Raw genomic sequence first — 25,254 nt, forward strand, 5'->3', positions numbered from 1 at the left:
AGCAGACTTGAGCTTTTTGTGATTCTTTGATTTACTTTTTCTGAGTCTTCTAAATCTATGAGAATTAATGTGGGCCTTTTAGTGCAGCACTGTGAAATAGAAGGTTTGCATTAATAAGCTCTTCACTTCTGATGCACAACAGCTGGTTGTTGAACGTGTAATTTTGCAAAAGTTAAAATAAGTGATTTAAGAAAGAAGCTTTTGCTTGTAACTTGTGCATGCATGTAATTAGTAGGTTTAAACTTTTCCATCTGCATGATTGTTCTTTTGCATTACATAAGTCTTCAAGAACAGGTTTAATTACCTAATTAAGGCTATGGTTATTATTTCCTGTGGAACATTTTAATTACAAATAAAATCTGAGGTGAAGTATCTAATGTTGAAGGAGAAGGTTTGTTCTGAGATTTTACAGCCATTTATGCTGGTGTAACTTAGTAAGTGTTTCCATATGAAACCTAGGGAGTGGGAACACTTATTTACATATATCCACCCACAGGAGCAATTCCTCTAAAGGTAGCCTGCAGAAGACATTTTTGAAGGTGCTCTCATGACACCTTTGCTTTGTACCTCAAAGTAGGAGGCCTAGAAAGGTTTGCAGTTAAGTGGTATATATTCTTTAAACAGTTGTTTCTTGTACATGTGTTGGATTAGTTACCATGACTTGATGGACTGGTGGTCAGGTTCTCCACAGCATGTATTTTTGAAGGTTTGCAAGGTACAGGACAACAAATGGAATTTTTTCAAAATTTACATCCCTGCAGTATTAGGAGGTCTTAATTAGTTCTTTAATGACTAAAAATAAATTCTCCATTTAATACATCAAATTTTTCTTTGTGATGAGAAGACATTAGAGATAATACCTACTTAGACTTTTTCTAAGTCGTGGATTCTCAAAAATATTGATCTTTTGAATTAAATGTTGAAACCCAGAAGTAGATTGGCTGAACTCTTATTTGGTTCCTCAGATTTTATGATTTTCAAGAAGGCATTTTATGTGAGAAGATACTCTCTTCTCTGTCCCTCAACTGTCAAGAAAATGCTAGCCAAAACCTATACTTTGCCAGCTGTTTTTTTCAGCAAAAGCAAGAAAAAGCAGAAATCCTATGTGTACAGCAATGGCTCAAGAACTAATACTTGTACAGTAACCTGAGTTTTCTGTTAGCAAAGACCTGAAGATTTAGTGTGGAAAATGATTTGTAAATAAGAAAAACTTACTTGGAAAAGGACACTATAAAGATCAATTCCACAGACTGCTTTTGTGGAGAAAGCCATATTCTCCTTTCTAGAGGAAAGAAAGTGAAACAGATGGACCAAGTGGTTTGGCAGAAGCAGAAAGTTTTATTGTTGGAAAGGATTAGAGTTTAGGAATTTTGGTTTAGTGGCTTGAACACACCCTTCTGACTAAGTACTTATGAATTTTTTTTAATAAGGATGTGGTTTGAGATGCTGAATTTCTTGAGGGGTTTTGTTGAGAGGTAGGGGAGGTAGTCTTTCTCGACAATTTAATTCATATGTGCTTAATGCTGTGCACTGGAAGTGCAGCACAGACAAAGCTCCAAAGATAAGCTCCAGAAATCTCTTGCTGGGGAAAAAATATCTGTGATTTGTTCGCCCTGGTGAAGTGAAATGTGGTCACAGATTCATGCTTGCATTCAGGCTTTCCAGTGACTGCAAGAGCTGTGGTGGAAACAAAACAGATTTTCATGCCACTTCCCAGAACAAGCATGATCTTTTGGGACTGGCGAGTGAGAGAGAGGTCAGCCTATTTATCCTCTGTTAGTGAAGCTTTATGAAACCTACCTTCTGTGGATGGTTCTTGTTCCCAATGGATTTCTTTCTCCTTCAGCAATCCCTGTCTGGCTCAGGGCCCTGGAGTGCAGCAAATCAGGTGGATGGAAGGGATGTGTCTCCTGGCTGTTAGGCTAGTGCTTTAGGAAAAGCAGCCATGGCTTTACACAAACTATAGCAAAGCTATTCAGGCTCTAGCCATAGAATGAAATTGAGGAAAAAATCCCCAGCAATTTCAGGCTTGTTAAGCTTGTTGGGGATTTCAAGTTAACATATTTCAGGGCAAATTCCTCTTGTACCCACACAAATAATTAAGAAAGTTCTGAAGTCAGTTGCATTAATTACTCTGGAAACAAATTTTCCTGAATACAGAATGAATTATTCCACCATAAGATAGATGGAGGTACTTCTTAGGATAAACTACTTTGCATCTTTTAGCTGTCAGCGTGCTCTGTAAATTGTTCTATTACTTGCTTGTATCAACCTGTCTACTGTTGTGTCCTTAAGTGCTCTGGAACTATCTTGCTTGCTTATAGCCTTGCCTGTGTGTGTATACATACATATGCACACATGTAGTATGTATCTTGTTTGTAAGTAGAGCTAGAGCCTGCAGCCCAGCCTGTCTTCGTTGAAGCTCACAATCTCTGTGCTCTGTTGTCTTGGTTCAAGATCTTTCCCACCCTGCCCTTTATAGTCCTGTCCTGAGAATAGCAGCCAAACTGCTGAGAGAGGGAGGGAGTGTCTGCATTAGTACTGCAGTGAAGTCGTCAAAACTGAGGTGGCCCTGGGGAGAGAAATACCGAGGCCTGTATTGTGTCACTTCAGATTTTAAGACTGATGGGGTAGGTCCTCCTTTTTGCCAGGAAGACTACCATGGATATTTTTGCCATCAGAAAATAATTGAAACCTGAAGCTCCATTAAGATCTTAAGCAGAAAAAAATCTGATGCAAAATCCAGTCGTACTACTGGGCATCCATTACTCCTGGGCAGAGGAATGAGCAGGAGATACTGGGGTGAGTGTAAAGCAGGGTACATTCTGCACTGAGCACATCATCCTCTCTAACCCTGACTTGCTATGGCTTTCTGGCTTGCTCTTCTGAAAACTTGCCTTTTCAGGAAAGGTGGCTCTGCACCAGCAGTGTCTTTGCTGCAAGGGCAATCTCTAGAAGTGCAGATGCTGTTACTGAGCCTGCTGTTCCTTTCCCCTTCCCTGAGATCTCCTGGCACTGCTGTAGCCTGATGGACCAAGATCCAAACAGCCTCCAGTGCACAGACAGTCCTCTCATCCCAGTGTTTTTCCCTCCCTATAAGCAGTTCCAGTGATTTATGTGGCTTAATGGAAGTTGTCTTCTGTTGCCCTTCCCTTCTCTGCACAGCAGTGCCTTGTGTTTTGGCCTAAGGCTATGGGCCTCCCTAAGCAGCTTTCTTCCTAATTTCTGAGTCCTGCTCAATCTGCTGTGTTGGTGTTGGCCATTTCCCAGCATTGCCAGTGCTGACTATGCTGATTGTTTATCCCATTGGACACTGTTAAAATAAAGCTTCAGTTTATTAATTTTTAGGCTATTTGGTAGATGAGTGCTGTTTGTACCTAAGCTGTCACAGTTTCACTGATATTCAGAGATTTAATTGAAAGTAACAATCCTTTCTATATAATGTCAAGTCCTATCTGAAACTTGCCCTTAAACAACTTTGCACTTAGAACATTTTTGTTTGGAATGATTTTTTCCCTCCGTGATCATCTATTTCCAGATCCAGACTGTTGGTGTTTGCACTCCTGTTCACCTGAATTGCCCCTACTGCTCCTGGGTATCACAGCTCCTTTTTAGGATGGGGGATGAGGATGGGGAAGGAGATTGGTTGTTAAACCTCTTCCCATCCTTCAGCTGGCAGGAAGATGGTGATTCATCCTGTCAGCTTTCATTTGGAGCATTTCTAGACCCCAGATGTATGTTCTCAGCATTCCCAGATTGGCTCTACTTCCTTGGAAGAAGAAGCTGTGGGGGAATGCAAGAGACTTCCAATTTTAGCGACACAAGAGCTATGTAAATGCAGCTATATCATTGCTGGGCCAAGCTGGATATCCAGCTGCACTGCATCATGTGGCTTTATGAGGCTGTGTCTCCACCAGCTCATGATCTCTGTTTCTGATCTGTTTCTGGGTGTCGGCACGCACGTCTTTGCAGATGTGTGAGCTCAGGGGTCCAGCCCGAGACAGTTGTAATTCTTTATCTTACCATTTCAAGCACTGACTCTTGGCAGGGAGCCCAGCAGCCATATGGCAAAGGGCATATTGCCCAGTGCTCAATTCTCTTCACTGACTCCATTTGGAGTCATATCTAAGTTTTGAACCCTCCAAACTTTTGGATGGACTAGCCTGTTCTTGTACTCTGAAGCACTCTCACCGGAAACAAGTGAGCAACTGTGATCCTTAAACTCTGGTGTAGCCCCAGCCAGGCTCTTGCACTGCCCAAGGTGTATCCTTTCAATAAATATCTGTTTTTCCTTTGCTGTCTAGTCTCTGTTCCAGGTCAGCCTTTCCAGGCACCACTACAAAGGAGAATTTTAAACTTTTTTCTTACCAACCCTGTGAAATGAACTCTCCAGCAGGACTTTTCTTAAGGAGGTGTGTTTAAAACATGATAAGCAACATGAGCAAACCCAAAAAGGTGATAAAGGAGTGGCTTAAGGCATTAAGACATGAATGAAAAGATCAGATCTTCTAGATCAGTAGTAACTATTTCAGAAAACCTAGTCCATCCATTTCTGATAAATCTTTACATACTGAATCTTGCTTTCTTTGACTTCCAGGGCTGTCCTGGGTTGCTTGTATGTTATACTATAAAGTTAGGCATGTTGTATTTTTTAAAAAATGCTTATTCCTCTATCTTGGTTTAATGACGAGATATTTCAGGATAAGCTGAACATTGCAAAACCTTATTTCAGTGTTTATTTTTCTTCAAATCATGTTGCAAAATGACAGGTTGCACAGCAGCTAAAGCAGCATTGTCAGGGGAAGCCATCTAGATATTAACTGATTAAAATTTAACTAAGGTTTTCATGATAGAGCTGTTTTGTCAGTCAGGTCCCTGGTTATACATGCATCTGAAGACTGGCATTAAATTAACTGTTCTCCTTGAGTTGAAACTTACAAAGGCTTTTTAGCCTGCTGTCCCATAGTTTTCTACAACAAAATTTGCAAAAATCAGTGCAGAATGTCATGATCATTGAATCTGCTGTAAATTACTTGTTTTAAATAAATATGCCCCTTATAGGTAGTAGAAATTCATGTCTCATTGCTAAACTTGAAATCTTAACTCTACCTCTTTTCTTCCTGTAAAGCCTATTAAATGTTGTTATGACCTGAGGATCATGGATCATTTTTTGGTAATACTGGCTTCAGATTTCTTCTAAAGGGAGAAATTAATATGCTGCATCTAATTACTAACAGAGTAAAATAGCTGGAAGGTCCCTGGCAACCACTGGAGTAATAAAATTCTTCTCTGTTTAGAGCATCCTCTGTCAGAGTGCTGTATATGCCTTGATGTTGAAATGCTTTCTATTTTAGCATGTACACCTAAAGCAATGTGTTTACAGAGGCACAAAACTTACCTGTACAGATGTTGAAGTTTGAGGTCTAAAGAAAATGGGCAGCTCCAGGGAAGGGACCACTGGTGTACCATGCTGGTTGTGTAAGCAGACCAGTACACACCTGGAAGACTCAGGCACAACTGCTTGAGAGAATCTTTTCTGCATGTATTTGATAGAAACAAGCATAGAGGTAGCTAGCATAAGTATTTAAAACATCTACTAAGTTCCTCCAGTTTAGTCTTCTCTAAAAAGCCCTTTTTTGTTGAAAAGATTGCTCCTGCTAGAGAGAAGTCAAGTACTAAATGTTTGTAGATAAAAGACCATGTAAGAGATCAGAGAACTGTGTGTTTTGCTGTACTTCTGTGACTAATTGAAAGGTAATGCATCAGAAGGGAGGTGGGAGGCAGAGGACAAAAGAAAGGAAGAGAGAGACTATAGTGTGCAAGTCACAATCACAAGCTGTACTGCTTTGCTGCCAGGGGCATGGAAGGAGAGGGCACATCAGTGTACATTAGCTGAGATGGAATAAAGCCGTGAGACAAAACTGTTTATGACTCGTGTGTTATCACACCTCAGCCTGTCAGCCATGGAGGTTAGTGTTACTAAAACATTGCCCTGTGTTGTGGTTGTGCCCTGCAAGGTGTCATATGGTGGCACAAACTGCTCTTGCAGATTTGCTGCTGAGACAAGTGGAAAGTATGTGGGTCTCTGCTGGTATAGTGTATCCTAGTGCATGTGATGATATAATAGCTTGTATTTGTATGTGTTCTTTGTAATCATGCTTGCAGAAGCTGGTATGGGACATCCAAGTGAAAAGGCTTTTTCCCATTGGAAGGGAAGTACAGAAACTGGAGAAAGGATAATTCCTTCAGTGAAGATTGAATCTAACCCTTACCCGAGTTTAAACTGCATTTGAGAATTAAAACTGATTTTAGTCAGGGTTTGTTTGTGCTATCAACAGGCTTATTTTAGAGGAGATTACCTCGGTTTGCTGTGGATCACAATAGGTTTTACTCCTATGTGTAAATTGTGGTCTGTTGATCAGACAGGAAATGTTTTGGGTTGAAAACTTCCTGTCATGCCCTCATTCATGTGAAAATGAAGCTTCTTGCTGTTGCAATCCTTTTTCTCTTACCTATGTCCCAAGGGTTGCAGGATAACAGGTTGAAGGAACTGCACTGCAGACATTGGAAAGAGACTGCAGCATTCCTTGCAAAATATCTGCTCTATCCAGGCAGATGCTTGGCCTGAAAAAAACAAGGCTGGGACTCTGGGCTGTTGCTCTAAAGAAAGTGAGGAGAGAGTTAAGTGAAAAGGAATTTTTAAAAGATGAATGACGCGCATACTTCTTGTGCTCAGGGCAGCAGACCTTTACTTAAAACATATGGCTTATGTGGGAAGGAAGGTCACACTGAAGGAAGATTGAATACTGGGAAAGATCTGAAGCAAGTCATACAAGATCTAGATAAAGGTATGTGCATCCAGTGCTGATGCAAACTGGCAGATGTGGGATGACCACAAATACACCTTGGCAAACATGACCTACATCACATCATCCTGTGATAATTAGAGAGTGACCATGCTGACTGTGCCCAGTCTTCTTACTGGATAGCAAGCTAGAAAACAAACAAACCCCCTGTCCCTTTAATCATCTATGACTGTCTTACCTATACAGCCTGCTTAAAGTGAATCCAGGTTGTTATGTCAGGCATCAGCTAATCAACAGATCTGCTCTTTAAAGTGTCCACTCCTCCAAATCCTCCTCAGTAATACTACTGGTCTGCATGTTTACTCCTGTGGGAAGGAAAGTTGCAGGTTTGTGGGATATACACAAGTCCTACTGGACCTGCTGCAGCAGATTCACTGAACCTTATCTTGTGGTAGCCCTGTTTCTCTCTTGGCCAGGTATAGGCTTCTCTGTACCTAGAACAAGAGGACCTACTTTGGGTGTAGAGGCATGTGATGGATTTGCTTCATTTCACATGACTTATTTTATTATGTTTTTCTTTTGCTTAGTAAGGGCTCTGACCCCTACATGAAAAAGTCTGTTGGATAGTGATGGCATAGAGAACTTGGCAAAATCAAAGCATTTACAACATCTGTATCTTTGAAGTGCCTGTTTAATAGTGCCATTGTCATGCCAGTTGGAGGCAACACTTCTCTCTGCAATTGAAAGGCTCAGCAGAGCTAGCTGATAAGCACTGGTGCCCTGCTGGGAAATTGACCCTTTGAACTGGGAAGAATCTCTGCAGATAAGCAAGTAATGGAATTTTTATCAGGTCTTGCTTTTTATTGTAGCTTGTTTAGGGTTGTCAGGCTTTCTATGTAGCAAAAGTGTTTTCTCTCTACTCTAGTAGGTGAGTGGGCAATGTAATATTCACAAGCTAATGATGCTGCTTCCAGTTACTTGGAATAGCCATGATATGGTCTCTCAGAACAGAAAAGAAACAATCACAGTATAACTTAAATAACAAACATATGTTGATTTAAGAGCCAAATTTGCCAAGCATCCTAACTCCCAAGGGAAAGGAGAGGAGTTTTGAGGATACTCAGGATCTTCACAGGCCAGATGTAAAGGTTTCTCACTGCTTCCTTTTTTTAAAGTCAGTAAGTTTATTTAAGAAACTTCAGTTTTAATTTCGCAATAGAAATAAATTAAATTAAATAAATTCCTCTACATTAAACCTCAAAGAAACATTTTTTTTTTTCCAACAGCATAACAATGCTTTAAAGCAAAGCACTGTTAAACACTGGGCTTTTTCTGTGCGGGTGAGAATCTGCTTTCATTTAAAACAGGGATTGAGCTTTTCAAGACTTTTCCTTCTAAGCCATAAAACTGAACCATTAGACTTCTTGTCTCAAATCCCAGTAACAAAAAAGCAGTGAGAAGGAAACTAAAATTCAGGCTTGACCTGGTTTTGAGTCATGTTGTGCCCCTGTCCTGAACTCTTGATATTTCCATTCTGACCATTCCAGGACAGCACAGGGTCCTGGGGAAGGGCTGCTGTCTGTGCGAGTGCTGAGTCGGCTTCGCACGCTCTGAACTGGGATATTGAGTATTCAGCCCCTGCTGAATGTCTGGCAAAGCAGCCATTTCTGGGAGCCTGCACATCCAATGCAGATGGTTTGAGTTGTGAGGTTTGAGACAATAGCAGAGAAGATATGACTCTATTAAAGATGTCAATTTGAACAAATCCATCTTGTGGATGACCTGCAGATCAGAAGAAAGCTCTAAGGGAGAATATAGCAAAGCGATGTGGGAAGCTGCTGCCATTGCAGGGGGGGACGGGATGTGTTGCTCTGAGCACAAATTAATCAAGTTCAGGCTGACATTCCTTCGTGTCAGGTTTCCCCTTTCTTCTCCCTAAGACACTGCTGCAGTGGAAAACCTTTCTCTCCAAGTAGTTTTATATCACTTAATTGCTCTTTAAAATGTGCTTTATTCCTTGCTAATGATGTAGCACTGCTGTGCTATATTAATGAATTTGTAATTTAAAAAAGGGGGCAGGGGCTGACATATGGCAAATACATACTTTAGTTCTGGTAAGCACATGATTTTGAAAATAAACAAAGCTGTTTCTTTATCCTCAGCATGTACTTTTTTTGTTTTGCTGATAATAAGAAAAAATTAACAGTGTTAAACTTGATTGAAAACAGCAGTATCTTCTGAAATTAATAACTGTGTGAATGACACTGAAAGTCCCTTTGCTTTTTTGCATTTACTCTAGGGTTCTTTTGTAATATGCATTTAAAAGTCATCCAAACTCAAAAAAGGAGTTTCAAATTTCTTGAATTTTGTTTTCAGTCTAGCAACAATGGTCTCTCTGCATTTGCTTCTCAAATGTATATAACTAAATCTATTTTTATTAAAAATTGGATTCTATCAAAAAGTTTCCAAATGATGGAAGAGTTTCTGAAAGTATTTTATAGCATAGATGTTTTGCATTGAAGTTTATAACTACTTCCAGCACTCAGGCTGGAGTAAATAATAGTTCCAAAATTTATTTTTATAAGGATGTGTTTAAAAGACATCTAGATGCAGCACTTGGGGGACATGGTTTAGTGGCAGACTTGGCAGAGTTAATTGTTGGACTTGATGATTTTAAGGTATTTTCCAATCTAAATGATTCTGTTATTCTAAGGAAACTTATGTAAGCCTAAAAACTGTGGGAAGGCAGCAGTTACACTGCTATTCCACATTTTTAACCATGTTTATTACAGCCAGTGGGAGACTTCTCAAAAGCCAACACTAGAATCTATCTGGGCAGTGTTTCATTTAGTAGTAACTGGTGCTCTGACTCTGAGACAAGATGCTAGACCGTCCAATCCATTGCCCTTGCCCATAGTTTCCCTGCAGTACACATGCACAGCCCATTTTACAGACATTGCTCTGTAGTGGATTGTCTTTTTTCACGTTCAGCATGTCTGAAATACTCAGCAGGGAGCTGAGTGGGTGTTGTGTGTCTTGGGGTACTACATGAAAGCATGGCTCAAAGACTCTTTGAGGTGGCACTGGAGGACTGTGGAGGGAGGATGGAAAAACCCAAGCCCAACCCTTTCCTGGCCCACATGGTAGGAACAGTCCATGGCCTTTCCTGTATCCCACTCACTGTGCCCAGAAGTGCTAGTTTCTCAAAACTACCCTGTGAAGCATATCCCCAGTGAAAGGGTGTGAGTGACTGCAGGCTGGGACTCACACTTGGGCCCTGTTCCTGTTTAATTTACTAGTGCAGAGATGGTTGGAGTGTCCTTTCCTTTAAAGGAGGGCCAAGGCTCTTGGAGTGCCAGTGTTTGGGGTACTGAGGGTATTTGACACTGTGCAGGCTGCAGCTGCACCAAAGCTCATGGCTGGTGTCTCACTGCTCCTCCCTGTGACATGAGTGCTCTCCAGAGCCTCCTGGGCTGGGGGCTGAAGGCTTTCAGCACTGTTCTCAGCAGAAGTGCACAGCATGAGCTGCACACCCAGTCTGCCCCTAGGGGCTTCCTTTTTGGTGACTGCCTGTCTCCAGTGAGACACTGGGCCAGGAGTCCCCAGAACATCACTCTGCACCTACAATTTACAGGTGTAGTTAGTTTATTCTGCATATGCAGTACATGAGAAGTTAATTTAAGGTGTAGAAAGAGGAGCTGGGTTGAATGCTATGATGGGTACCCTTCCTGAGACTGAACTGTGGTCAGTGTCTGTTCAGAAAAAGGTTTGGTACTGCTGCCTTGCAGTAGTGTTGCAGAGGTAGCATCATCTCTAACTATTTACTGAGCATTCTAGCAGTGAGTCTCATTGAGTTTATTGGGAGAGAGGCAGGTGCCATCAAAAATAAAGATCTCTGGCATAACATAAGTCTATTCTCAGTTTATAAAATAACACCCCTTTTAATATAAAGCCCAGTCTCTGAGGTGCCTTCTCTCTGCCAAATCTGAAAAAATGTCTTTGTGCCCTTGAGTTGTGGGAGGAAAAAAGAAGAGAGCATACAATTTGGGGTCATCCTGTGATTTTTCTTCTCTCCTTTCTTTTGAAATAGAGATCTATCTCTTCTTAGCTGTTTCCATGGACTGAGCTGTAGATGTAACATTTTTTAACCCCTTGTTTTTTACGCTATTATATTCTCCTACAAATTGATACAATTATATTATGAACAGCACAGTGGATTATTTTAGTTTCTTCATAATTCTGATTAATGATGTCTGATTTCTTTTAACACCTCATACAAGGGTTTTAGGTCTGCTCTTTGAAGCAGATGTACACCTATGATGGCAATTAGATAAACTCCAGGGACTGAACTTGGAGTGCTCCCCCCAGAGGGTTTCTCCTCAGGGTCCATAAGCAAGAGACCTCCATGCAGATCAAAACATGTTATTTAGCTGGAAAAGTGGATTCTGTTGCTGCAATGGTCTTCTAGATAAAGGATGTGCATGATGAAACCTTTACTAATCAAAGGGCAAAGTTCCAGTCATTCAGAACAAACCAAGCTAATTGTTGCCAGTATTTCATGTACTCTGGAGCTGAATTGAGGCAGCAGTGCTTTCAGCATTCTTTTTGTATTTTGGTATTGTTACCCCTTATGGTGAAACATGTTTTCTTTTAACATAACCAGAGTTTGAACAGTGTGACATTAATTTCTCCATTGTTGTGAAAAGCTTTTCTTTGCCTTCATTTAACTGCATCAAAGTAGCAAAATGTTGATGATACAGTTTCACTACTTTACAGTATTGTCAAAGTAGCATTCAAATAAGTATGAATCTGTGCAAAAAAGGGTCGTATCAGCCCATCTTTCAGATGAGGAAAGCTAATAAGGAATGCTGGTGATGTAATAGCAGTCACAGATAGTTGATATTTATCTTGATCTGTATTTGAGGAGTTGGGTTTATATAGGGCTCTCTGTTTTCATAGCTGTTATGTCTTTCTTTAAATGTTCTGCATGGATCTAATGATACAACTACTTCATTCTGTCTCATTGATCAGAATTGCAAGGGTAATACATGCATATCTTCCTATAATACTACCTGGGTACAGCTGCTGCTTAGGATAACTGAGAAAATGTACAGCTCTGCCTCAGGTAGTCAGCACTGTCCCAAAATGAATGCCCACTGTTCAAGGGATTCAGTCATTCACATGGGGACAACCCATGTTCTTAATTATTGCCTTGGTGTTCAGAGCAGAGACTGGCTTTCTAAACCGTGCGGTTTGCTTCGGGCTCTCATTAAATGTTGTATGCTGTAGTGTGACACACAATATGCCCTGCAGTGTGTCATGTGCTGTGATGCTAATCAACATTCAATGCCAAAGGAGGAGAGCAGCTGCTCCACAGTCAGCGTGTCTGAACACTCCTGCACTCAGCAGGGTATCGCTTAATTCTCGCTAATGGATAAAAAACTGGCCTCATAACACTTGTGTAAGTGAGGCTAATGATCAGGGAAAAATGCAAACTAGCTTTCATTTATTCATAGAGATACGTGTAATTAGAGGTAATAGCTGGATCCAAAAACTTGCTCTCCAGCATTTATTTGTTGATAATACAAAATGTGAATGACTTGTTCCACTGTTTCTCTCTTGTGAAGTTATTAACTTCACACAGGACTTGAAATATGTATGCTCTTAAATTCTCATTGAGAGAATTACAAGACTTAATGGGAAAAAGCTACAGATAATTGCATCTCGTGAACTTACCTCAGTCATTTTCAGTGTGGTAACGGATCTCTATTGTAAATCCACTGCTGGCAGGATCAGCATGTTGCTTCAGGTTTTTGACCTTTTTCCATTAGCTCCACTGTCTTCTGTAAATCAGAGAAATCAAGACGAGGCGACTTGTCCATTGCAGTGATGGCCGCTGAGTATTAAGGTTGTAATTAGGTACAAAAGTCTTATTTTAGCATCTAAGCTGTAGAGTACCCTCTAGAATGCCCTCTTCCATTTCCTCAGCATGGTTCATTTTCCTCATTCAGGAAGTCTGACATTCTCCTCACAGGTGTGTTGTCCCAGTGGCACCACTGATGCCACTTGATCATACCCGTCTTGAAGGATCAATCAGTCACATTGTGACACAGTCTAATGGTATCAAGCAGAAGCTGGTCTACCTGAAATTTTAATAAGTCATCATCTAGTTGGATTTGCTAAGAAGTGCTGAGTGCATGCTTCTCACCCTGCTCTGCAATCTGGTTCTGACTGCAGATTTTCCCAAGTGTAATCTTACCTGTGCGATGTGCAGGGAAGAAGTAAATCCAGCCTTAATCTAATTTACAGGAGGAAGCTGAGCAACACTTGAGGCTCTGTGGTCCCAGCACAGAATCAGTCTGGGTTTATGTGGGCATTCCTTATTTTCTATAGTCTAATGTTGTGCAAACTAGCTACATAAAATTCCACAAGAGTGGGGTTTGCTCCTGCTAAGCAGGCCCCTCTCTAGACATTTGCACAGTAACTGAGTCTTGAAAAGTTTTAGGTTTTGTTATCTGACCAGTACACCAAGAATTGATTGAGGAAGTACATTTTTAATCCAACTCTATAATGGCACTATGTTGGTTGTCAGTGCTCTCCATTCTTGATTCATCCATTTCTTAATGAAACTGTAGCTAATTTAGCTAGATGGTCTTTTCAAACCTTTTATCTTTTTTCTTTTTTTCTTTTCTTTGATGTGCCCATTAGGCACATCTATTAAGTTCCTCTTTCTGTGTATGGAGCTTACTCAGCAGTCTGAAGGTGTGTGTGGGATATCTGCTGATGAAAGCAAATCATCCAAACCTAAAAAGTGATTCTTGCCCAAATCCCCACCCTGCTCTCTGCTGGAAAAAGTGGTTCTTGCTTCAAAACTTAGTGAGAGGTTCAGAGTACCTCCAGAAGACTCAGATTCTTATTGTCAGGTGGAAGTGAAGTCCAGGCCAGGTGTCAATTGCATCTGCAAGAACAATATTATTATTACTGAATTATCACTGACTCATTAGTTCAGCATATCAGAGAAGCATTATGAAGGAGTACCACTGATGAGAAAGCAGCTGCTGACTGAGGAGGGAGGGATGTGTCTGTAACACAAAAGTCCTAAGATTACATTGAGCTGGAGAGTCATGTGTATATGGTTGTTGTGAAACACTGATTCTCATCTTTCCTCTGCTTACTGATTGTCTGAGAGTTGATCTTGTCCTAGCAATAACTTTTGTAGACAAGGAAGCAACTTGGGAAAACATGAAAGTATAAAGGGACTAAATTGTTGAAAACTTAAAATAATACTAAACACACATTAACATTCTCAGGACTTTTTAAATAGGCTGCATATGTGATGAGTGCCATTTTTCAGACCTGTAAAAATGCCATGTCTTGACAAATCACCTGTGATACATATCTGAAGTCATATCAAGCAGCTCTGATGTTCACAGGTTTTACTTAACAAAAACCTGGTTTGTTGAAATTTGATTTCATATTGTTATCTTAAATATATGTTTTCAAAACCTATTTAAAAAGTAATTAAATATATAGTGGAAGGGTTGGATTTTTTTCTCCTGTCTCCTGCTGAAAGTGGTTGAACTTTTTTCAGAAACCACAGAATTTCAGAAATTAATCTTGAACTTTGTGCAAGGGCCCTGATACTTAAGTAGATTAGCTCAGCCTCTGTTATTGGAACTGGTAGCAATGGTAAAATGGTTCACTTTATAGTGGCTGAATATAAATATATTCTAATATTCTAAAGAATAGGGGTGAAAGTTGTCAGTTCTAGAAGCATGCATTGCCTATGGCCATAGATTGCATTAGCACTTACTTCCATTGAATTCTGGTACTCTTGCAAAGCTAGGTGTTATTATTTCAAGGCTAGGCACCCAAAGGAGTTCCTCCTCCTGGGCAAGCTGCTCAGAAAAGCCAGGATGTGCTGGCAAGCCCAGGTGGGTGTAGCTTGAAGCTCCATGGCTGCCAACTGAGTATCAGGTGTCAGGTATTGTCGAGCAGTTGCTGTTTCAGCAGCTGACAGTACCATGAGGGCTTAGGGTTCAATGGATGTTGCACAAAGGTCACTCATGTCAAGGTTACCAGTTGAGTGTCTTAAAACAATTTCATTTGTATGTTTGCTTCATGCATAAGGACTTTCAGTACTGTGAATTATCAAAAATATTTGGTCCTAAAATATCTTTATATACTCTTAGGAGTCTACAAAAATTTCCATAAACACAGTTAAGGAAATACATATGTGCTGGAGGCTCCAGAATTCTCTATAGTAGTGTCATGTTGATGAGATGAAGCTTGATATTTAGGGGATTTAACCTGTTTTTCCCTGTTGTACTTACAATTAATTATCTTGCCAATTGGTGTGGAAAGGATAATGACTGCTAGCTAAGAAACATAATTATTACTGGATTTCTATTTGAATATTTGTTTAACTATGATCTTCAATATTATCCTACAGAACAGATGTAACTCGTATCTTGAACAGACACTGCCTGCCCACTTGGCCTTTAAATTCCAATGCAGTGGAGATGAAGAGAAGGAAAGGAGCACTTTTATATTTCCAACCACCCAATCCTAAGCAATCTCTGTAGAGAAAGGAATACTATTTCACAGTATCATCATAGAATCACAGAATGGTTTGGGTTGGAAGGAACCTTAAAAATCATCTAGTTCCAACTGCCCTGCCATAGGGAGGGACACCTTCCACTAGACAGGTTGCTGAAAGCCCCATCCAGCCTGGCCTTGAACACTCTCAGGGATGGGGTAGATCAAGCCATTACAGCTCTTTGTGTGCCACTGTCCAGCCAGTTCCTTATCCTGTCAAAAGCCTGTGCATGGTGACTCTGCTAGGTCTGAGGTTTTATTGCACTAGTGCTTCTTGCCTAATCTTTCTGCTCAGTTTACACCTGAGTATCCATAATCACAAGGGTATTTGGCATGCACCTGGGAAAAGTACTCTTGAAGCCATCTTCCTGACTGCCTTTTGATGTGGTTTGGATGTGTCAATGTAGTTATGATAGATAGCTGCTGGCCAGGAGTCGGACCATCCCTCTTGATATTCCTCCCTTTCCACTCCTAGCACAACTGGGCCCAACTCATCCTGCAATAAACCAGTTCTGGGAGCTAAACCAGCAGAGAAAAGCTTATCATGCTTAAGAGAAAAAGAAATTAAAAAGAAAGAAGCAAAAGAAGGGGACAGGGGGAGAAATAAAAGTATGTAACCTCCAGATCAGTATTCTTTAGTCTGTTAAGCAGAAAGCCTTTGGGTTTCCCAAAAAATGTGCTCAGTTGTCCCACTGTCCCCACGCCCCAGGAGAAAAACTTCATCAATCTCTGTTTGCCCCACATCTTTTGTCATACTGAGTTAGATTCATGTTAGTGAGGTGAAGTTTGTACTGAGGGCAAAAGCCCTTTAACACTGATTTTTATTTGCCCAGCCATGTACATGGGGGATGGTTTGTTGCCCATTTTGGAGTAGTGGGTTGCATTACAGTGCATCCATTGGGAAACAAGTGATTGGATTTTTTTTTTTTTTTAAACAAAAATGCCAGCATATTTTCACAGTGCATTTAAGAAAGACATGGGAATAAAACCTTTGTGGCTCTCATTGAAGAAACTTCAGCTAGGTGGATGACTTTTTTTTATATTATCTTTTTTTTTTCTTCTTTTTATTTTTTTTTTTTAATTTCAGGGTTGGAAAGAATAAGAGGAAGGTGGAGATATGAGTATCATTTCTATTTTAAGGCAGCAATTTTAAGGCAACACATTGCAAAACTGTGTCTCAGTTTTGGAGTCAGGACATCATTTGGTGCTGCCTAGTCCACTCCAAGCCTTCTTAAGTGTGAAGAAAATGAAACCTTATACAAATCAAACTACAGTAGAGGCAGACTGTACAGAAGAGCAGCAAACCTCTGCTAAGGTAGAAGCCTGCCCAACTTTGTTTGCTGAGTAAGACGTGAGAGGACTGTTCCCAGGCTCACCTGGCTCAGACCATTATTTAGCCATTGATCTTTCTATGCAAAATACTGAACTACTGACCATATTTTGGTAGAGTTTCATGGTCTTCAGTCTTGGCAGCTCATCAATCAGGCAGTGTCTCTTTCAGCTGCTGTACTAAGGAAAGCTAATAAAGGTGCAGTGCATCTCATTATCCGCCTGACATTTTTGCATCCTTCTTGCATTGCTGTCTGCCTTGAGGTTGAACTGTGACATTAATTTGGTAAAATAAATTAATAGTTAATCTAAGCATTGTCCTCTGCCTTGTAGTGTGCTGTGCATATAGCTTGTGGAAAATGGCAGTGTAGAACTGTGCAGGATATCTAGTTCACAGACCGCTGGCCTTCCCTTCTTCTGCAGATTTTAGGCAAGAGGAGGTTATTACAAACCTTTGCATATCTCATCTTTGGATTTAAATTCAGTTTTGTTTTCTCTGGATATAAAGCTTCAAGAGCAGTGCTAATCCTCCATGTCAAATTTTGCCTTCACTTAAAGTCAATCACTTGGTTTTTTTCCTAAGTTCAGACTATTAAAAAGCATTGCCAGCTACAGGGAAGACTGAGCATAACTGGAGCATCACACAACAAAACTGCACTCATAAAGGGTTTTAAATTTGTTTTGAAATACTAGTTCAAATATTTATTTAAATTATTAGCTTATAATATTACTACTGTATTATTTTAATTGATATTATAATATTATTAGGGGGTTTTTTTTACATGGGTGCCAGCTCCTGGGTTAAATGTCCCATTGTCTGCATGTATAAATGTTGACCACAGCTGAAGATCCACTGAGTTCATACCATTTCCTCTTTTAATCTAAATCAATTTTCAAACAAATTTAGATAAATTGGAGAGGTTCTTCAGAGGGAAGGCTTGGGAACACAGCTTGACACAGATGACATCATTCACCATCCACACAGGCTTTGGCACAATACTTGATTGAAATTCCCTCAATAAGCAAACAGTGCATTAGCACGGGCTCTGCAACACCTTCCCCATTGCATAATGGTGTTTGTGCTGGGGTGTCATTAAAAACCCAGGCAGCATTTCCACCTGTGTCAGTCTCTGCTACTGGCAAAGCATTGCAGGCACACATCTTTGCAATGCCCTGTGTTGTGCAGCCTGGGAGCAGGGCACTGCCTGCCCAGGGTGCTGCTGTGGTCAGAGCCCCACTCCCAGCCCACAGCTGTGCTGCAGTGGTGCTCTGGCACCTGGGTGTTTACCTGTGCCCTGTGTGACTGCGGGCTGTGCTCAGCCAATTGTGATAAAATCAAGATTGCTGTCTCCAGAGGAGCCTGTGGGGTTAAGAGTTTCCAGATGCAGCAACAGACCTGTTGGTTCAGGAGCAAGTCCTAGCCCGATCTGACAAGGAAGGGCATTTTAATGAAATTTTAATTCTTTGCTGCTGAAGCAAAGTAGGATCGTGGTTTTAGAAGGTGTGTTGGTCTTCACCTCTGAGAGCACTGAGGAAAGGAAATAAAATCAACCTCTCTTAGTCAAGGATTCCCAACACAGCAGCTTATGCCAGCCAGTCCTCAGGCCATTTATAGCTGGTGTAGCTCTCCAAAGCAAGCACTAGGCACTATTGCCCACCTTGATGCCTGATTGCTTGATGCCTCAGCAGATGTATGTACCACTGTTAGGTGAAAATAAATGAGCTGTTACTATTATTAGTTTAGTGCCACTTGATTGTCTTCTGATCTCTTACCTGATGTTAATATTTCCATTGGGTGCAGATTGTTAGGATGATGGGGAATGTAGCAAAGAGAAGAGTGGAAACCAAGCACCATCATATAATCACAAACCCTTGCTGGGCAAAAGTAATATATTTTCTTATATTTTTGACTTTTCTTATATTTTCTTATACTTTTAACTTGTTGCATTTCGCACTCACACTTCCTTTTAATCCCTGTATCTCTTTATTGCAGATCATCTCTTGTGTTTTACATGCATATTTCCTATGGAGGTGGTTTTCTCTGGATTTTAAATGTTACCTAAATGTTATTTTTAAGCATTATTTAAAGACTGGCACAGTTCAGAAGCCTGGATGCATTGGTAACACCCCTGGCTTGCCTCTGCTCCCAGCAGCACATGGTGATCCACTGCTGGTGCAAACTGCCTGGTTTGGGGGGGGAGGAGGAAGCAGGGCTGGACAGGGACAAGTTTCTCTATGGCTGTAGGCGTGGGGTGACACAGAGGAGGGTGGCCTTTGCCTGGTGTTCCACTGGGGTACTTCAGGGTTTGTGCTTTGCTTCAAGGACAGGCCATGTGCCAGGTGTCTCCTAGTGACTGTAGATAGGGATAAAATTGTGTAAACTGTTCCTATCTGTAAAGGCATACTTTCACACTCATAACCTGGGAGAAGAAACCTAGGGCTGGGTTTGGCTAGACATTTAAGTATCTAGAGGTGCAGATGAATGTCCATGGGGGTTTCTGAATTTTAAATATAGGGCTCTTGGTGGTCAGGCCATTTTTGTGCACCTGCTAAGCAAGTGAGTGTAAACAGCCAGTTTTTCCAGAAGAGAGAGGGAGAAAGGCTGGCAATTCATCTCCACAACAGTCCAGCCTCACAGGAATCAGTCATTGTTTTCCCTTGTGCTAACAGTGGCAGGTCTAGGGAATTAGACCAGTATTCTTCAGTGGGTTAGGTTTCCAGTAGATCATCTCAGATCACGATGACACTGCTTCCCTTATTCTGGTCTTTTTGCTCCCTGGAGGCAGAGACCCATGGCTACTGGGGGTGGAAAGGACCTTGGTGCTGTAAATACATCCTACAGTTCCCTGTGCTGTAGCCTTCAGGCAGGACCATACATTGAGTCATCATCCCTAAAATTCCTGAAGGGCATACCTGCCTGCATCAGACATTGCTTTGATTTGTGCACAGCCACTGCCTGGGGAGCAGTTGTAATTCCTGCTCCACGGACTCCTCCTGTGCTGTCAGATATATAGAAAGCCTCTCCTGCTTTATTTAAAAATACAAAACCTGACTTATTTTGGAGACTTTTCTCATTGATTTCTCTGGAAGAATTACTACTGAAATTTTATTGTTGTTGTTGTTGTTGTTTTTGTTCTGGTTTCCATTCATCTTTCTGCATTCTTTCACTTTTCATAGCTAAATTGTGATGTTTTATTTTAAATGAACACACAAGATGATACTTAATTAGAAGTTTTGAGATGGAGGTGATTGTTAAAGGGTGATGATGTGGATGATGAGCTCCTCTGTTTATCCACAGAACTAAATCAGGCTTGAGAGGTGGGTGTTGTGCTACTCTACCTGGAGAAGCTGCCTCTGAAGCACAAGAGGTTAATTCATTTTCTGCTGCTTGGTCTCTCTTCTGTGACTGCCAACAAAGGTAGCAATTACCAGTGTTATCTCAGGGGATGTTCCCTGATCTGGGTAATTTGGAACTGGGAAATCACACTGACAACTCAGCAAATTTCTTACAGGCCAGAGGATATTCCTGGCCTGGTCAGTAGTACAAGAAAGTTGTTACCTGGACTAAATTTGTACTAATACCTTAGGGCAAAAGGTTCAGTATCTTTGACAGGTCCCTTGAAGCATTTAGTTGTTTGAAGGATCAGCTCTACCCAGATACAGTCAAGAATGTGGTAGTACATCCCATAAAGGGCAAGTCAGTTTGTGCCTGTCTCTTGAGCTTTCCTTTTTTCTTTTTCTTTTTTCTTTTTTTTTTAAGGCAACTTCTGTGGCACAGTTTGTACTTCACATAATGAGTATGTATGCTGTCATATTTGTTGTGTGAAAATAAAGAAGAAATCATAGCAACACATTTGCTCTTATGGAAGCATCTGAAATCAAAGGAGATAGTTCAGGAATGACTTTCACAATTTGCAGATGCCTAAGGGGAGTTATTATGACTGTTTCTTTAACCTAACATTCAAGGGTACCATAGAATTGAGTATTTGAGCACTGAAACACAGCAATCTGAGATCTTAAAAAAAAATGGAAAATAATGTACTGTAAAATAATTGACTACCTGAAATAATTTTTCAGGTGCTGTAGATGGATTTAACAGAAGTTCTAGAGTGTTTTTCATTGCTGGTACTTTTAAATCAATATAAAATGTTTTGTTCATGCAGTCAAAAAATGCAGGAAAATCTTAATACCACATTAGTTCAGACTAGATCACAATGGTTGGTTTTGGCCTAATTTATAAGTGCATTGTTCAGAACAATATAGTAGTTTCTGTGCTCAAGTCACAAAAGTCCAGGAAAAGAATGAGAGCCATGCTGCCAACCATCTGACACTTCAGTGTCAAGGAAAGTGTTAGAAAAATGGGGGACAGCTTGATTTTCCAGAAAAGTAAGTGAACGTGTCTTCTTTGGCTTGGGTAGACTCTTAGTCATGAAACTTTACAAACTTATCTGCAGCCATTGAGCTGATTGTGCTGCAGAAGTTCCCAAAGGAGATTCTCGTTTTTGCAATTTGCTGTGCAGAGGTGTTGAGCCTTCAGTGTGGGGAGCTGCTGAGAAAATGTCAGGCACTTCTGGAAAAGGAGTAAACAATATATGTAAATTGTTGGTATTTATTCAGTCATGTAGTGGGGGAGAATAAACATTATTCCTGACATTTCCATTTTTGATTAATGATGAATGGAGCTGGCAGATGTTCAGCTGGCCGCCAGATGGGGTCTGCTCAGTCCAACAAACAGAATAGGAACAGTCTGGGTCTCCTAAAGCCAGCACTGACAAAAGCTCTGACAAAATCTCTAGTTCATCCAAGCGATACGCCAATTTTGACCTCAAAACGACTAAGCTGTATAAGAATGGAGGTGGTACAACCAGCGAAACTGCTTATGGAAGTGAAATGGGGTGTGGAAAGATGGGAGCTGGTTAGTTTGCTGGAGTTTAGCAGGTTTTTTTCCTGCCGCAGGAGCCACAGACCGCGGCTTTGATTGCCTGTGGCTGGAGCGGCGCGGGACTCGCGCATTTCCCCAGGTGACAGGTGTGACGGTCGTGTCTGTTTGGGGGCACACCTGTGGTCGTGTTTAGGGGCACATCTCGGCTGCTGGTGGGGATCGGCTGCGCCTTAGCCCAGGATGGGCTGCGCCTCTCGGCACCAGATAGCCCGGTGGTGGTCCTGCTCCCGGGCCGGCCTGGCTGCCTGTCCCTAGCGATGGGGAATCTGCCCACGGGAGGTGTGGCGGCTTCTCCCGGCTCGCCGTGGGACTGCATGTGCCCAGCCCGGGGAGGGGTGACAGAGCTGAGCACGGGGACGCTGCTCTGAGCGCCTCAGCCCGCGCCGGTACCCGTCAGCGCACTGCCGGCAAAGCCATTCGAATGTACAGAAGTGAATTTAAACCCATGCAAATTCGGTCCCTGGGGGAAGCGCTAAGTGTCTGAGAAGTGTCCCTTCGCCGTCCCGGGCAGCCCGGCCGCCCCCGGCTGCGGGAGCTCGGCGGGAGCCGGGGCCGGGGTGCGAGGGGCTGGGGCAGAGCCGGGCTGTGCTGCCGCCCTGACCCCGAGATGCAGCACGAATAAATTCCCTTTGATAATGACTTCCCCAGGGAGACAAAGAGCGGGAGGGAAGAGGAAATTTGACCGCGGTGTTCACGGTTACATTGGCGGTGCCGGGGGGAAGCCGTCCGCCTGCCTTTGAAGACGAACCACCCGCCTCTCGGGGCTCTTTATGCCTGCGGGTGTGGGGGAAGTGGTAAAAGCGGGGACTGGCAGCCTCTTAGAAAATGTCCCGGTGCCACCTCTCTGTGCCCAAGGTGGGGCTCGGAGGCCTCTTTCCAGCTTGGAATGTGCCAGGGAGGCAGTGATGGACGGCTGCTCTCTGAGATTCTCGGCTTCAGATAGGGTTTATTATTTTTATTGTACTTTTATTATTCGTGTACAGAGACGTAGAACAAATGTTTTCCCGTCCTGAACCGAGTCCTTCCCGTCCGGGTGCGCGGGGCGGCGGGGGCCGGGCCGGGTCAGCCCGGGGCGGCCGGAGCGCGTCCAGGGTGGGGTGGGAAATCTATTTTGGACGTAAACACGAACAAAAGCAGTGTCGCCACACCGTGTGTCCGTCGTGTCCTGAGCGCAGAATTTATTGCTTCTGCAGGCGCTCGGTCCCCTGGGTGGGCAGGCGGGCCGAGACGGCGACCCTTCCTGCCTCGGGGGCGGTGGCAGGAGACGCTCCCCCTTCCCACACTCCTTCCCCCGCCTCGGGCAGCGCTTCGAACGAAGATCGCTGGTGGGAGAGTTCCCTCCCGCCGCCTGACGGAGGAGCGGTGAGGGGCACTGGGGTTCCGCGGGGCCGGTGCCGAGTTCGGGGAGGCTGCGGGGCCGGTGCCGAGTGCGGGAGGAGCGCCGGGACGCTGCGGGGCCGGTGCAGAGTGCGGGGGGAGCGCCGGGACGCTGCGGGGCCGGTGCAGAGTGCGGGGGGAGCGCCGGGACGCTGCGGGGTCGGTGCCGAGTGCGGGAGGAGCGCCGGGACGCTGCGGGGCCGGTGCAGAGTGCGGGAGGAGCGCCGGGACGCTGCGGGGTCGGTGCAGAGTGCGGGGGGAGCGCCGGGACGCTGCGGGGCCGGTGCCGAGTGCGGGAGGAGCGCCGGGACGCTGCGGGGTCGGTGCAGAGTGCGGGAGGAGCGCCGGGACGCTGCGGGGCCGGTGCAGAGTGCGGGAGGAGCGCCGGGACGCTGCCCCCTCCGCGGCCGGGCCGGGGGCGGCGCAGGGAGCGCTCCCGCTGCGCTCCCAGCAGGCGGGACGGGGAAAGGAAAGGAAAGGAGGCGGTGGCGTCGGGCGGCAGGGACAGCGCTGGAGGAGCGCTCGGCGGGCGCTGCCGCTGCTCGGGGCTGTCGGGACCGGGGGGAGCTGTGCAGCCCCGGGCTCGGTGTGAGCTGCGGGTCGGCTCTCCAGCCCGCATCGCCTCTCCTGCGCAGCCCGCCCGGCTCCGGCAGCAGCCTGAACGCCGTGCCGGTGCCGCACAGAGGTAACCTGTGTAATCTGCGGTAACCTGTGTCCGCTCTCCTCGCGGCAGCTCCGCCGGACGGGCAGGGCAGGCGGGTGGCTGCCGGTGCATCCGGCTCTGGAGCGTGGGGACCCGCGGGGCTGGGGGTGCCTCTGACCCACCTTAACGTCTCTGAAACTTGGTCAGGATGGAAAACCTCCCACCTGTCCTTTAGGGATCTCTGCCTGCTGAGGAAGGTACCGTCCCCGCTCCTCCGAGATGGGGGCGCGGGGCTGTCACGGTGCACGGGGCTGGACGCAGAATTTTTTTTTACTTTCCGATTTTTTTACAATTCCTGTCTTGTGACTTATTGAACACTTTCTTCAAGTGTTTTCTCTGGAAACTTGTCTCAAATGAGGGTTGTGAGCCCTAACAAAGAAGGGTGTTGTTCGACAGCCAACAGGTGATGGGGTGAAACCTGAGTATATGTGTACATTGGAGTAAAGTCTGGCTGCTGTTTAAAATAGAATTTTGAAAATCAATAGGAGACTGTAAAAGGCAAGATTTCCTTCTTTCTAAATTTGTACACCCTCTTAAGGAGGGCGGGTGGGAGCATCCGTGAGAACACCTCTTTCTCGGTTGGAGGTTTGGGTCGTGCCTCACTGCAGCGTGTGATTGAGTTTCCATTAGCGATGTGCAGAGCCAAGGATAACACGGCCAAATCAGATGTGTTGGCATGGGGCGATGCTTTGTTACGGGGCTTCCTCCTTTTGCTAAATGCAGGTAGCCTGCCTTTGCGGTATGGCTCCTCAAAAGAAAATACCCTGAGAAGGATCGTCTGACTTCCAGTTGGAAGAGTGATGCGCTAGGATGCTAGAGGAGGAAAGCAGTTAACTCCTCTGGTTATCCTTGTATATTGGCTAACAAAATGCAAAACAGTTCTTCTAGGGTCCATTTAGAGGGCTTTTGAATGAATAAGTGGATTGCTCTATTCCTTCCCGACTGCTCTGGGTAGTTCATTACTCAGAAGGACCCAGCAGCTGTGTGCTGGTGCTGATACAGATTCTCCTTATCAGTTCTGGATCCGGATTTCCCTCAAAGAGAGCTATAGAGCTCAGTGTCGATGTTCTTTGTAGTGTAGCTAGGGAACGGGGACTTCCTCATCATGTGCCTAACGTATATTGGAAATAGGCTTTGAATTATTAATAGTTGCTTTATGGTGGTTTATTGCTGTTATATTGTGCCCTTCCTCTTCTAATGTAGTTATCTTGCACCAGAGATTAAATAAGCAGGTGAATGGGCTGACCATGCTAATCTTAGGTCGTTGAGCCTTCATTGTGAATGGATGTGTGTGATATGCATCTTGTATCCCCTATAGCCTTGTTAACAAGCCTTCTAACAAAAAAGTTGTTAAAACAATTTGCCCTGCAGGACAGAGTAAAACAGTAGGGGGTGGGCAAGGAGATGTTTGTCTAACTTTGCTTACAAATCGTGACCTCTTCTATCTGGTCAGGGAGAACATAATCAGTGAGCTGGAAATCCTAGCATGGGGATAACCT

General features: G+C 43.5%; 2 protein-coding genes across 3 annotated transcripts in view; both read left to right on the forward strand.

The window, feature by feature from the left end:
* GXYLT1 (glucoside xylosyltransferase 1) overlaps positions 1–25,254 on the forward strand; it is a 237,383-nt gene that overhangs the window by 26,276 nt on the left and 185,853 nt on the right. The gene's annotated exons all lie outside the window — the stretch shown is intronic.
* The window catches only part of PRICKLE1 (prickle planar cell polarity protein 1), a 64,608-nt gene that overhangs the window by 26,176 nt on the left and 13,178 nt on the right, over positions 1–25,254 (forward strand). The window contains exon 1 of one of the 2 annotated variants that reach the window (XM_079303698.1): positions 22,856–23,037. The exons of the other annotated variant lie outside the window; for it this stretch is intronic. The gene's annotated coding sequence lies outside the window, so the exon portion shown is untranslated. Of the gene's footprint in view, positions 1–22,855; positions 23,038–25,254 lie in introns of those variants that run through there. 2 annotated transcript variants of the gene reach the window in all.

This window comes from Erithacus rubecula, assembly GCF_903797595.1.
Source record: "Erithacus rubecula genome assembly, chromosome: 4".
Taxonomy (NCBI): Eukaryota; Metazoa; Chordata; class Aves; order Passeriformes; family Muscicapidae; genus Erithacus; species Erithacus rubecula.